Source organism: Rhopilema esculentum, chromosome 9, assembly GCF_057945365.1.
Source record: "Rhopilema esculentum isolate cy_ngs chromosome 9, ASM5794536v1, whole genome shotgun sequence".
Lineage (NCBI taxonomy): Eukaryota > Metazoa > Cnidaria > Scyphozoa > Rhizostomeae > Rhizostomatidae > Rhopilema > Rhopilema esculentum.
In genome coordinates, this window is record NC_142823.1 from 6078333 (window position 1) to 6093680 (window position 15348).

The 15348-nt window shown below is 38.8% G+C and overlaps 1 protein-coding gene across 4 annotated transcripts in view; it reads left to right on the forward strand.

Annotated features, from left to right (window-relative positions):
- The first annotated feature begins 677 nt into the window (after positions 1-677).
- LOC135689150 (regulator of G protein signaling 17) overlaps positions 678-15348 on the forward strand; it is a 35513-nt gene continuing 20842 nt past the window's right edge. For all 4 annotated transcript variants that reach the window (XM_065206284.2, XM_065206288.2, XM_065206285.2 and 1 more), the window contains exon 1: positions 678-867. The gene's annotated coding sequence lies outside the window, so the exon portion shown is untranslated. The remainder of the gene's footprint in view (positions 868-15348) is intronic.

A 15348-nucleotide genomic window follows, 5' to 3' on the forward strand; every position in this document is an offset into this window, starting at 1 on the left:
CCTCCGTTTTAATACGAGTCTAAGTGTAGAAACTGATTACCTATCTTGACAAGATCTGGGAGGAAGGATGAGTTGTAGGACGGAGTTCGTGAATTTGGCGAAGAGACTTGGAAAGGGTGTGCACTGGCAGAGTATCGCACATGCACGAATTTGTACGTACATGTTCGTGAATCTGTACGTACATGTCTCGAGGTACCTGGGATCATATCTCTGCTGCTTGGATGTAATGGATTTATCCGCTGCTCGCAGGTAACTGGTTTTTGGTGACTCTTTACTGATATTCCAACTTTCTGTTAGCCTTTGCTTTGAACACAAGATATGCCTGATATTTTCAACATTTATTTCTCCTGCTCTTAAAAAAGACAGGACGTAAGCATCAATGTAGACAGATATGGTCGTAGACGTTTGGGGATGTTTGTTTATAAAAGAATGGTTCTGCCATCTGCTAGATGCTGTAAAATTTGAATAAACAACTTTTAAATTTCCCGCTTCTTTTCGCCACTTTTTCAATCCTTCGTGCAGCTTCTACATGCTTGCATTCGACTATATGTCCCGTTCAGTTGACTACATTCAGTTATTGTTAATATTATCATTATTACATCAACACCATTGTCGTCGGTTTCCTACCAACTCATGTTAGCAACGAACTGTTACTGTCGCAAGGTGACGATGCGAAGGAGCATTTGGTTTCCATTGCTATATAAAAAACAAATGAAAGCCCAGTTCTGCGGTGAGGATCAGGATTCATTTGCAGGCGTTAACTTAAAGTTAGTCCGGTTTTTCATTTATCTGGTTTGTTTTATGAGCTCAAGTTGGTCTTTTAGCTTTTGGTTTGGTAAAAGTTGAGAAGAACTGGATAGCTAAAAGGTACGTTGCAGACAGTTATGTTTTCATGCGCAGCTCTGGTTACATTTTTCATTTGATCTAAGTTTCTCCTGGGTATAACATTAAGCTTGGAAAACTAGGAAGTTTACAAAAAGTTTGTAAGTAAATTTCATAGATACTTAGTGGATTAGAACTTTTAACTCGGGCATCATTAACAGTTAATGCGATATTCTTCAAACGATCCCAGGTATACCAGTTAGGCCCTAGCTTTTTTGTTTTACCGCAGTGTCCAAAATAGTTTGAGTACCTATGTAAGAAGTTCATTGTACGCAAGCTTTCAGTCCTTGTCAACATCCTAAAGTAAAATTAATTGGATTTTATGGTTTAATCGTTATATGAAGAAGTTTTAGTGAACGCTTGACTCGAGAGCAAACTAGAAAAGTACAACATGTACTGACGTGTCCTCGAGATTCAATTGTGTGTAATACGATACCACAAATAAGAAATGAGCCATCTAAGAGAAAACCAAATAAACCCACTGATTTCTGTCTCAGCTTTAGAACAAGATCAATCGGTGAAACATTTAGATACATCCATGCTCTAGCGTTTTATATTCCATTCATGCGTGCAGAGATTAATTGCAAGATAATCAGTAGTGCAGAGCCAAAAAATGTAGAGGGGGGAATAGAGCTTTCTATATATTGTATGCAAAATGAATATTTCAGTTGTTTTCTATTGAGGAATGTATTGAACACTTATGGGATTGCCCAAGTTTTTATCAAAAACCCAATATGGAAAAGACCTGTTACAAATAATTCAAAAATCCTAAAAACTATAAACAACACCCTTCAAAAATTTCTTACCAAGGGATGAAATAAAAATAAAAAGACTGACTAAAATTATAGCACCAGCTTGTGATACCCAGTAGTTGGGTAACTGCTCCGAAATGGAGACTTAGCTTCAATCATTATTATTATTATTATTACAGCTCCTCAGTTCAGTTCAGTTTTATATTTTAAAACTCGTCAATATCCATTTCTCCACCTTTCCATTTTCTAATGCCTGCCCGTTACTTGAGTAGAAAAATCTTAAAAATAAGAATTTACCATAGCAAAATTTTCAGTTATCAAGAGAGCTATTGAGGTCACAAATGAATGCAAATGTCAAAAAGTAATACTGGTTCAATCAAAGATTTGATCTTGGCAGAAATTAGCCATGGTAATTTAGAATTACCCAGAAAAAAGAAGGGGGTGCAGCCCCTTTGAAAAATGGAAGGAGGGCTGAGCCCCCCTAAGCCCCCTTTTTCTACAGCCCTGCATATTATTGAATGCTGACTGAATTATTTGATGCTTAATGAAGTTTCTGTCCTTAAAAATAAATGTTAAAAGGAAGCATAGTTTTGGTTATCAAAATACAAAAAGAGGTATCCATCTTTGCTTAATAGAAGGTGGCTTATGGAGAAAACCCTTTTTGTTTATGGCTGAAGCTATAACCCCTGCCAAAATTCCTTGTAACACACAATTGCTTTAGTGTCGTTTTGAGAAGATTAACTAGGGAGAAAGGGTACAGAATATTCAAAATGTTAAGTAAAGTGTACCAAGACTTTTGGTAAGCAAGCATTCTACCTGATTTCTAAAGAAAGAAAACATAAATTGAGAAAAATCACATAAATATTTTTAGCCCTGAATATTCTCAATGGCTTGATATTCTGGCTGTTTGTTAGCATTTTCAAAACTGGCAAGCTTAAGTTTTCAGGAATTTTTTGGCAGTGTTAAGTGGATGATGCAAGGTTTTGGCATCAAAATTGATTTCAATTTTGGCAATGTATTTTGCTCTTTAATTTTTCCATAGTGATAAATGTTTTGACATGAAACAGTGTGGGGGTAAAAAATTTTGTTGCTATGTTCAACGCATCTACCATAAAGGGTTGATTAAAACACTTGAGGGTTTTTTCTCAGAAATAATTTCCAAGGAGTTTGTGCCAAGACAGCTTCTTTAGGTCAATTATTCTCACTGAGAATGATACCCTGAAACATATCAGAATTCTATGGAAAGAATGCCAAGAAATATCAATTATTAATTAGAACAATTGGCAACTAGCTTAGATATTTAATGAAATTTTGTTTGTTTTTTTGCTTATAAATTTGTATTTTACTAAACTGGAATGACTGTATTTTACTAAACTGGAAGGACTGGAATGACTGGAATGACTGTATTTTACTAGACTGTTTTTGCTAAAAATGTAAAAAAATACCAATGAATCACCCGTCAAGACTCTTTTTATTTGGTTTTACCTCCACAACCTCTTTAGATTCCCCACTTTTTCAAGCCCTATAGGGTGCCTGTATCATGTCATTTGCAGCAAAAATCAGCTTGACAAAGAATCTTCATGATAGTAACAGTTCTTTCACAAGAAAAGTTAGCTACCAAGCAAGGGAACGAAGATGTGTTTGATGAAACGATATGAATTCACAGAACCTGTATAAAACACTCAAAAGAGGCCAAATCTTATTGATTAATAAGTAGAACTATGTTGTGTCAAGCTGGGAATTAAAATGAATTATTCTATAAAGTTATTTGTCAAGAAAATTGGTTTCCAAGTGCTGAGGGCCAAAACTTCTGAAGTTAAATTTTGATACCATGTTGAACAGGGGGACTGAGTATAATTTAGCTCTTGGAAGTGCGAACATTTGGATCTTTTGGCAACTTATTGATGGATCTTTCATATAGTGTTGAGTGCTGTTAAGACAAACTTTTAAACGTCTTGACTGAGTATTCTCGCTGTATGACTATTTGTTGGAATGTATAGTTTGTGTCAACCTTTTTTCTAAGGGCTTGTTTTCTAAAAAAGATTGTGTTCATAGCAAATGCTAGAGGGAATTGTGAAGGATGGAAAAGTTACCTAGGAGGAAAGCTGCAAATTGGGTTAAGTTGACTTAATAAACTGAATTGAAGTTTCATACAATTTGAGTCTGATTAAAAGGTAGCAGAAACAATACTAAATTACTTGTAAATAAAATTTAAAATCCAGGCATCCAAGTTTTATAGTTCATAAGAAGACTCTTTTTAATTATGGCTGATAAGCAGGGGGTATGTAGTTTGTGCATAGCAATGCCCTTGGTAATGAAGCCTGCTTTTTGAGCATCCCTCGGAACAATTTCTAGATCCGTCCCTGCTTGTAATATGTTCCCTTGCCTGTTTATCATGCAGATCATGCACTTGTGACAGCCAGATGGATGCAGTGCTTTCAAATGCTAAAGAGAAATCCTTTACGACAGAATCCATAATTTCTAAATTCCTTGGTCTGATTTTCAGATGTATTTGAAAATCAGTGTAAAGTTGCTGAAGAACTGGAATGGTTTTAGAAGTCCAACACCCTAGATATTCAATAATTTTATCTAATTCAAGAGGGGCTCCATTTTAATGGATATCTCTTTACAACAGAAACTGCTGAACAATGGGTAGTCAAACTTGCTCAAATAGTGTCTCAATTATATGTAGGCTTCACTGAAATTGTAAAATTGAAAATGAGTATAGATTGAACGATAAGCTAATTATTAAAACTCACAATTTGTTATTTAATTCGAATTCTATATTAAAAGAAAGAGAACAAAGTTAGTGTTAATGGGGTTTAAAGTAATGGAAGGAAATTGAAAAACAGGGAAGGACACATCATATTTTGTAGTTTACTTGTCGAAATGAAAGATTTAGAGAGAGCATTTGTATTGCTCATTTGTTAATATTTATATATTTTTTTTGCAAAAACCAGCGCAACTTGTTTTGAATCAGCCTTCAATTATCACATAGTGATGAACTGGTAGAATATTTGCTTGACTCCTTTTCTGAAGTGGAATATTTATTTATGATATTGTTTGAGATTTTTCTCTTCATGGGCTCATAAATTCAAAAACATCTTTGGCTCAAAATTGAACTTATCAAATATTTTAGAAAACATAGTGTGTTTGATTTGTTCCATAGTCCCTAACCCAGTGAAAGGGTCTACGTGTGTATTTTTCCTGCCCAAAAAACCAATTTTTTGTTTATAGACAGGAATTTCTGCATTTCAAATTGGTTGAGAAAGTATGCAAAACCTGTTGGTTAAGCATTTCACCAAATGTTTTTTGAAACGTTTTCATGTGAACCTCGCCAGCTGTCTTTGCACTGCTATCGAGCATACTTTTGCATGCATTGGCTTTGGCTTTATTTCTTCATATTATCTTCAAGAAATTAGATCTGTTTTGAAAAAAAATATTTAAATATTTTGATTACTTTATTTCACTTTGCATAAATAATTAGGGTCCTTTTCCACAGGCAAACATGTCTTCTAATTCTCTATTAACTTATGGATGCATTCTAACAAGCAATTTGTCAACACTAATCCTTTCCATAACACGGACAAACCATGAAAGACACAACAACTAGACATTCACTCAGAACACCTTTGAAAGATAGCGAGGAAAGGCTCTCCTTTAGTTCATTTGTGCTACCAAATAAAGAAAGCTTTTTTTGCTTCTTGTCACCTATGCAGTTCAGGGTCTTTTTTATTTCCCAACATAATATTTAGCTGCCCAGTTTCCAGGGGCTTGGGATGTTCTTTCATACTAAATTGCACGGTTTGATGTGAATCGACTGCCATTAATAGAATGCTTGCAAAATTCTCTATGTGATCAAGAATGCCTGCAATGAAATACTCTTTTATAGAAAAATTTTGAATGCAAAAATTCCTGCCTATATTCCAAAAATTAGTTAGTGCTGGCATAAAGAGTCTAGGAAACCAAATCAACGCGCCATTAAAGCCGCTTTGGTATAGGCAGCCAGTGCCTTTCTGCGGATACAAAATTAATCGATCTGCTTCTGGTCACTTGCGTGTGCCAGACGGAAACCTGTCCTGACCAACATTCCGTAGTGGTACAGAATATGGTTTGATTCATGGTAAATCAAGTTCCACCCTGCTTTAATCCTAGACAGCAAATTATCAGTATTTTTAGCATTAGTACATTATTTTTCTTTCTAGATCTTTATCTGACTTTTTAAACTTAGAGAAGAGTTGTTTTGTAAGAAAAGTACTTAAAATGTAGGCACCGCGGAGCGTTGAGAAACATGGGGGGGGGGGGGTCTAAAAAGTGCTGGGCTAAAACCAAATAAAAAGAGGCTTTACTGGTGGTTCACTTCTTAGTATTTTGCATTTTTTTGCGAAAATTGGGAAATGAGTCCCTCCAACCCCACTGCTCCGCGGTTCCTTTTAATGCGGTTTGCATTTAACGGCAGCGTTTTGAAATGTTTTTAATCTTCGCTTTTGTAAGGGGACTGAAGCAAGTGGTTTCTAGGAAATACAAAATTTGATGGAATGAAAAGAGTTGTTAAAGGAGAACTGACACGCAAAAATAAGTTTGGCTAAAACGGTAGTTTGTGACAAGCAAATTCCAGGATCGAAAATTTTTTTTAAATCACAGTTACCGTTTTTGAAATACAGGCGTTTTAAGTTGAGAAACGACAATTGTTCCGACAACTTGAGACTCGAGGCGAAAATCGTCACGAGTGGACGATCATCTTTGACGTCACAAGTGACATGTTCTCAGCACGTATTGTGTTTCTCTATAGAAACCTTTAACAAAATGCTGCGGACAAATGTTTATTTTGTGCATGTGAAAGGAGCTAATTTTGCATTTTTGACACATAATTGACTTTTTCAATAGTTTGGGACTCTGAATCGGAGTTTTATTACACTGATTTCGAAACAAATGGAGAGTTTCAGCCGTCTGAGTTTTTGCTACCAACCAGCGCTGCCGCTTGGGCAGACAGTCGTTCCATGGCTCAACAGTGACGATATTATGAACAAAGAACAGACTGGAAGTACAAACTGATACGGAATTTCTATTAAAAATAATGCTATTGCTACAATCTAAATGAGATCAGGTATCGTAAAACTAGAATTTTATTTCAGATTGAGGCGTCTTTGGCCAGACTGCTTTGTCTGTATGGCCTAAATTGGCTAAAATGCCCATGATGCCCTAAACGGAACTGCAAGTTATTAATTGTTAATATAACATTCTATGATTGTTTTCAATGTTTTAAACGCGTTAACTGTATAGTGATATTGAATAGTAAAGGCGGGTTAAAAGTCGACTTGTGCGGATTTTATGCCATTTTCACCCGGCGTGAAGGGTTTCGGGAACTGATAAGTTACCTGGCAGTCGAAAGATCTGGATTTACGAAATAGGCTCTTAGCTCTTAGTCAAAGAACTTGATTTCTTAGTCGAAAAAAATGCTGTTTAGCTGTCATAGGAATATCAACTGGCACATTATATTCTTTTGCAAGCAATTTTGACTTGGGTGGGGGATGGGCTTTTTGCAAGACTAGGTTATTCCCTAGTATCTCAACCTCTGTTAAAATACAATAATCAAGTTCAGTGAAATTATTATTTAGTCACACTCGCAGCTCCCATCAACCAAGGTTTTTTCTTGGATTCATATTTCTGCACCCAAAGCAGGTTGCAGGATCGCTTTTACCGCTGTCTCTACTAGATTTCGTTTGTCTTTTGGCTACTGCTTCAACCCACTCCCCCCACCCTCCATGTTGCGATTTTTTGTAATTGTAAAAATAAAAACTTTGAAGAAACGGTATCAGTTTTCAAACAAAGTCGACTCCTTTTTTCACAAGCTTAGAGGTTCTTTCAATGTTTCAAAGCATGCTGGTTCGAAGATATCATGGCATGAAAATAAATTTTATGTGGATATAAGCGTCTTAGCAGACATGTAGCTAGGATTTTCTAGCTTCTATATACTTATAAATGAAATGCCTGACAATTTTTTGTCTTTTCACCGCGGACTTTTTTCAATAAAACACGAAACTTCACTTGTACTTTCACCGTTGCGGTGAAAGCCTTTACAACGGCATTGTTAACATGTCACTTGTGACGTCAACCGAGAATTTTAACAACTCCTGGCGATAATCTTGTTTCCGCTTCGGGAAATTCCCGAGTCCTGGCTGTGACGTATTTGACGGATAAAAGTGCAAATATCAGAAAAACGGCGAATCTAAGAAGAAAACTTTTTCCAGATTTGAAGTTAGCGACAAATTTTGCATCGAATAAGCCAAAGTTATTTTTGCGTGTCAGTTCTCCTTTAAGGACCAATCACATGTATCAGAGGAAAGTTTGTCTTATCGTTGGGTACTTGATAACTTTTGTTTCAAAAAAATTTGAAGAAAATCTGCCCGTGTATTAATTCTAGAAACTTTGAGACAAGGTCTTAGAGATTGATTTGTTGCATTCATATTTAATCGCTATTAGCATTCATATACTGCCACATTTGTAAGTAAAAGTTGGCCGAGCATTTGCACAATAAGAAAAAAATACATAAGATCTTGTAATGTACTAGCCTGTAATCAATCTATATGTCATCATCTCTGTATCATGTTTGTAATGTACTGCTGTCACTATGCTTTGTACTCTGTTGTTGTTGATTGATTGTAACCAGATTCGTGTATTATAAGTAATTGTAATTAACAATGTAAGTTAGTCGTGATTCAGAATATGATGAATACAGGCGTATAAACCAGTGTCTTTTATTAGCGTTAACGCTACATTTTGGTGACAGGAATGGCGACCAACATTATTCCGGAACGATTCAGCTCTGGCGATTTCCTTTCGTGGTTTCGCCATTTTGAGCGCTGTGCTCAAGCCAACTCGTGGAATGAGGAAACCCGCTTGTGCAAACTGCCCGCTTTTCTACAAGGACCGGCCGCATCCTATTTCGAGTCACTGGACGCTGGTGATCGCACCACGTACCAAGATTTGGTCGACGGCCTGAAGAACTGTTTTGCCCCTGCAGTAAACCGGGAACAGTATTATCGAGAGTTTGAGGAACACCGTTTACGACCAACAGAGGACCCCACCCTTTACTTGTGGCGGCTTAAAGATGCCCTCCACCTCGCTGAACCGGATTTATCCGAAGATGCCTTTGATGCCCTTTTGCGACGCCAGTTCTTCAAAGGCCTACCTAATGTTGTCCAGCTGAAGCTCTTGGAATCCCATCCTACCCCAGGATTGGACGAAATGTTGGCGTTTTCGAAACGGTTTCGATCGCTTCAAGTTTTGCCCTCCGGCAATCCTGCATGTGCTACTACCACCCATGCCGTGCCTCCACAGTTTCCTTGCGATGAGCCGCAATGCAAGTCACGCGATGACCTACAAATGTTGTTGACCCAAGTTGTGGAAGGCCAGAACCAATTGATCGCAGCTATCGGTGAGTCAAGGAGTAGCAGTCGGCCAGAAATTCGTTGTTTCGAGTGCCATGAAGTGGGCCACATGAGACGGCACTGTCCACGCCGAAGACGTTCTGGAAAGGGAAATCGCCAATGCTCACTTTGTTCTGGATGGGGACACAACGAAAGTATCTGTGCAAACAACAAGGGCCGATTCACCCAGGAAGGTAACGGGCCTAGGCCCTCTCCATTTCCGGACAATCAACAATTTGTTAATTCAGCTAGGCCTCATTATATAAATGGTAGTAAGGCGTCTTTAAACTTCCAGGGGGTGCCTCGTTAAGGGGCTGGGACGACGAGCACCCCTCTGTTTTTGCTGTTGGTTCTGCTTCGAACTTTCGTTTGAAACCCTTAGCCCCTCGCCAACCCCTGCTATTTTGTGAGCTTGAAGGTGTGCAGGTTCCAGTTTTAATTGATACTGGTTCCATGAAATCCCTGCTTAGTTCAAGTGTCTTTCAGCGTATTTCTGCACGCTGTGCACACCAAAACAAAGCCCCTCCTCCACTTCGAAGCATATCCAACAGTTGTGTTTCTATTACAGGACAGCCGCTAAATTCTTCAGGTTCAGCAGATATTTCTTTGTCTTTTCCGGGAAGCCAATTTTTGTATGTAGGAGAGTTCTTGGTATGTGATAATGTGCTTGCCCCTCTGCAATGTGTACTTGGTTGGGATTTTTTAACCTTTTATTCTTTGCAGTTGACTGTTATAGGGGATTCCTATTGCCTTGTTGGGCCCCATGGCAGCACACCTTTGACCCCTTTGTCTCTTCCTGTCCAACCTCCACCCCCAGGTCTTTCTGCCCCTGTCAATTCATCTTGTAAGGAAGATATACCTGTTTTTGTCCAATCATCAGACTATGGGCCTGTCTTTGTGACCTTAAGCACTGATATATCCATCCCAGGTAGAACAGAAAGTGTTATACAAGCTCAAATCCCCAAGAGTTGTAAAGAACAAATAGGCATGGTCTGTAGCCTCAGTGGAGATTCTGAATTATCTTATATTACTGCATACAGTATTAGTCAAGCCTCTGAGCGGATGATACCAGTGAGAATTCTCAATCCGTCCAAATCTTCTGTTGAACTTCATGCAGGACAAAAAATAGCTAGGTTTTGGCCAGTTATACCCTCAGCCTCATCTAGTCCACCTATACACAACATGTGTGCTAGTGTTCAAAACAATAAGTTTGATTCAGTTACCTTGTCTGAGTTACATGCAGCTATTAGTCCTAATCTTAGTAAGTCAGATCAGAAACAGATTCTTGAGACATTGCTTTCTTTTCCAGATGTTTTTAATGATGGTTTAGGCCATACCTCGGTATTATCTCATAGTATAAATACTGGTGACTCTTTGCCAATAAAGCAGCATCCACGACGGTTGCCTTATCATTATAGAGGAGAAATTCATAAACAGGTTAATGAAATGTTAGAAAAAGGGGTTATACAACCAAGCACTAGCCCTTGGGCGTCTCCGGTCGTCCTTGTTAAAAAGAAGGATGGGTCCTATAGATTTTGTGTTGATTACCGCAAGCTAAACCTTGTCACCAAGCAAGATGCTCACCCCTTGCCTAGAGTAGATGACCTTCTTGATTCTCTAAATAACAACAAGCTCTTTAGTACTCTTGATCTCCGCAGCGGTTACTGGCATGTAAGTATGACCTCAGAAGATAGAGAAAAAACAGCTTTTATTACCCCTGGTGGCCTATTTGAATTCCTTCGTATGCCATATGGATTATCAACAGCTCCAGCAACATTTTCTAGGGCCGTTGGCATTATCTTATCAGGTTTAACCTATGATATATGCCTTTGTTATTTTGATGACGTAATCATTTTTTCTGATACCATTGAACAACACTGTGAACGTTTAACATCTGTTTTGCAACGCTTTCGTGAAAATGGGCTGCGTGTCAAGGCTTCTAAATGCTCTTTTGGTGCCGATCAGGTCATTTATTTAGGTCACTGTGTCTCAAGTAAAGGGGTTCATACTGATCCATCTAAAATTAAGGCTGTGCAGGATTTACCCCCACCAACTGACCTGGACAAGCTTAGATCATTCTTAGGACTAGCAGGGTATTATAGGCGTTTCATCCCTCAATTTGCAACCATGGCAGCCCCTTTGACTGAACTTACCAAGAAAGGTATCCCGTTTAAGTGGACAGAACAGCACCAGACTGCTTTTGAAACACTAAGAGCACTCTTATGTTCTGCTCCCATCTTGGCGTACCCTCAGTTTGATCGACCTTTTATTTTGCAAACTGATGCATCAAATGTTGGCCTTGGTGCTGTATTAGCGCAATTAGATGATAATGGCCATGAAAGGGTTGTATCTTATGCCAGTCGGACCCTATCTCCTCGAGAGCAAAATTATTCCACCATGGAAAAGGAAGCCCTGGCTATTGTCTTTGCCACTCAACACTTTCGTGTTTATCTTGTAGGCCATGCATTCCAGATTATCACTGACAATCAGGCCCTTAAATGGTTGCATACTGTAGAACCTAAGGGTCGTATTGCCAGGTGGCTCATGGATCTCCAAGAATTTGATTTTACAATAAGCCACAGACCTGGTAGCTCCAACCAAAATGCAGATGCTCTCTCTCGTTTAAATCATTACCAAAATAGTCCACCCAACCCTGCTGTAAGTTGTTTAGTGAATTTATTACCAGATGCAAATCTGCATCAAGCTCAGCGTGCTGACCCGCATATATTGAAGGTTATTGAAATTAAGGAACAAGGTTTTCCAAAACCCCCTTCATTTGTGTGGAAAAGGAACCCCAATCTTTCATCTTTTTGGAGTTGCTGGGATCAACTGTATGTCAGTAATGGGCTGCTGGTAAGGGCCTTGGTATCTAAGCATGGGTTTTCTAGGGAACTTGTGGTTATACCTGATAGTTTAATCCCTAATATTCTCCAAAGTCTTCATTGTGGCCCATCTGGTGGACATATGGGCATTAGGCGCACTATAATGCGGTGCAAGGAACGATTTTTCTGGCCTAAAATGATTGATTCTATTACCAACTTTGTTCAAAATTGTCCAGCTTGTAGCCAAGGAAAACATGATTCCAAACAGACACGAGCTCCTTTGCAACCCATTCAAGTCAGTGAGCCATTTGTTTTTTGGGCAATAGATTATATGGGACCTATCTCTGAAACTGCTAGGGGTAACAAACATATTCTTGTCATGATGGACCACCTCACCTTCGTCAGGTCATTAATCCCCCCCAACGTTACGGAGAGGTTGTTGCACATTAACACAGACCAACCTTTGCTACACTCAACATTGTAAGGGAGGGGAAGGTGTAATGTACTAGCCTGTAATCAATCTATATGTCATCATCTCTGTATCATGTTTGTAATGTACTGCTGTCACTATGCTTTGTACTCTGTTGTTGTTGATTGATTGTAACCAGATTCGTGTATTATAAGTAATTGTAATTAACAATGTAAGTTAGTCGTGATTCAGAATATGATGAATACAGGCGTATAAACCAGTGTCTTTTATTAGCGTTAACGCTACAATCTTGTCCCTGAGTATTGAAATATCACAGTGACGCGGGAGACAATGGCAAAGTCTTGATATTATATGTCCAGAGTCATAGCTTTCTAAAGAATAATCAGGCTATTTTGCTCCCGAAATTGGTGTCAAACGCTGTTTGCAATTAAAATATGTATCAAAAAATATAAATTGTTCATGTTGTCTATTGCATAAAAAGTTCAATAAAGATTTTTTACTGTTTGGTGTGCCGCTCTTTTGTCATAATTTCATTGAATCATCAAATCTGTTCCAGACGCCTTTGAACTCGCAGAATTTTACATTCATAATGCGCGATCCATTATGCATTTTTATCTGTCTGCACTTGTTTTTAGCACGCCGTTCTTTTAAAAGAGATCTAGTATACCATAAAATTTTTTATCGGAATAATTTTGACTGGTTCACCAAAGAAAGTTATGTTTGCGTTTTATTGTCTTGTTGTCAGTCGACTTCTAAAAAAGCTTTTTCAGAAAATCTCTCTCGCTTGCTTTGTCCCGTAAATCAGGGTCTTTTCTATTATGCAGTTGTTCTTTAGCTTTCGTCTGTCTATTGTGTTGCACCTGTTGACTGCGTTGCGCCTGTTGACTGCGTTGCGTCTTTCGACTGCGTTGCGCCTTTCGACTGCGTTGCGTCTTTCGACTGCCTTGCGCCTGTCAACTGCGTTGCGCCTGTTGACTGCATTGCACCTGTCAACTGCGTTGCGCCTGTTGACTGTGTTGCGCCTGTCGACTGCGTTTCGACTGTTGATTCCGTTGCACCCATTAACTGCATCGCGCACACTCACTGCGTTATGCCAATTTACTGCTTTGCATCCATTTTCTACTTTTCAACCGTTGACTGCGTTCCATCCGTTGACTGCACCGGACCCGCTGACTGCACCGGATCCGCTGACTGCGTTGCGCCTGTTGATTGCATTGCGCCCGTTGATTGCGTTGCGCCCACTAACTGCGTTGTGCCTATTGACTGCATTGCGTCAGTTGACTGTATTGCACCCGCTAACTGCGTTTCACCTGTAATAAATTGAACTGTTTAGCAACTCTCGATGTTTCTTTGGTTTCAGATTTTACGATAAAAATTTAACAATTTCGACAAATAGATTATTGTGTTAGATGTGTTCCAAAACATTTACTCGGTGACATCTAAGTCCGCTCCACCCTGTGGTTTCCCTTCGGGCTTGTTCAATTGCCGCCCCTGGAAGTCCATTCCTATGCATGAGGTAATCCACAAATTGTCTGTTGGTTTTCTTGTCCAAGCGAATCCACAAATTGTCTAAGCGAATCCACAAATTGTCTAAGCGACCCCTATTTCTTCATGAGTTTGTCGGTAAACCTTGAGTTGGTCCAAAAAATCCATGGTTTGTTGGTAATGTCGTCTATCAGTAAGTGAAATAGCACCTAAACTGATGACCCTCCTCCCCCTATTCTGTCTGTAAACTCTTCTACCGATTACCCTCCACCCCCCCTCACCCCGCTAATCTGGTGGGGGGTCAGGCTATGTTACTGGTGAAAGGCCAGATGGCGTGTCAGCCACAATTTCTTTTTGTGGCTTGAGTTTTCCTGAAGAGTTTTCGTGGTCTAATGAGGCGGTGAATTTAAGGAAACTGCTTCTGGTGATGAAAGATTTGTTTTTGATCAAATTGATGTCAGAGTTTATTAATTTATTTGGTTTCGCATTTCCTAACCTTCAGTTGTTGCATAGCAAGATATTACGAGATTTTTGATTTGTAAGAGTTTTATCTTAATTTAGTACTTTTGTTTCTGATTCATCTGCAACAGTTGCCTGTCTGCAAAATATTGTCTGCGAAATGGCGATGTCACCATGTATGCAGATTGATGCAACTAAATTTATGACCTAAAATTTCTGACACAATGGTTTCAAGGTAACAACTTGCCCTAAAGTTGATTAAGTTAAGACTCGTGCAATTGTTGTTGGATCTCGACCAAATCAGAAGACGATTTCCCACGATGTATCCGAGGCCCATTGTTTTGCTATTGGGTAAACTAAAGTAGAGATTGTCTATAAAACTAAACATCTTGGAGTTATGATTGATTCTATAACTGGAAGTTATCAAAGAGATACATGGCGTATATAAGGCAGCCTTAATTTCGGATCTTGAACCATCGGATCGTGTGTTGTTCGATCGAAGTAAGCCCTGCAGTCCAGGCGACGCTTTTCTTTAAAAAAAACTTCGCTCAGAACTCTGACCTTAATCAAAACCTTTATTGGCTGCAACAGAAATTAAGTCAAATACTTTATGCCCTTCAGAGGTTTTTTAAACCCATTTTTTCTGAAGCCGATATGAAGATAGAAATATTTTGCGATTTGTTTGTAATTTGTAGTTGCCTCCTTTCACTCGCCCGCCCATCCATTTTAAACTTGCGTTAGAGATTCGATCGATCTTACATCTTTTGTAGCTGGGAGCAAGTCATTGGTGCATGCCTTTGCGGAGCAGCATTTAGTTAGAATATCGCAGACCTTGTCCACTTTTTAACGCCTTAAACCCTAAGTGAATACTCTGTGTCTTAATTTCTTTTGCAGCCTTGTTTAGAATTAATAAAGTTGCCACCTGTTAAGTAAACAATTTTCACGGGCATTTCTTAATAACAGGTATTTTGTTAGTTGCCTTGGTAATAGCAACACATTACTTCGTGTTTGGTCAGCAAATCCCGGCCCTTTTGACTCTCAATCGAATCGACCTCTGCTTCAGCTCGTCATTGTGGTTGCCAACTAAT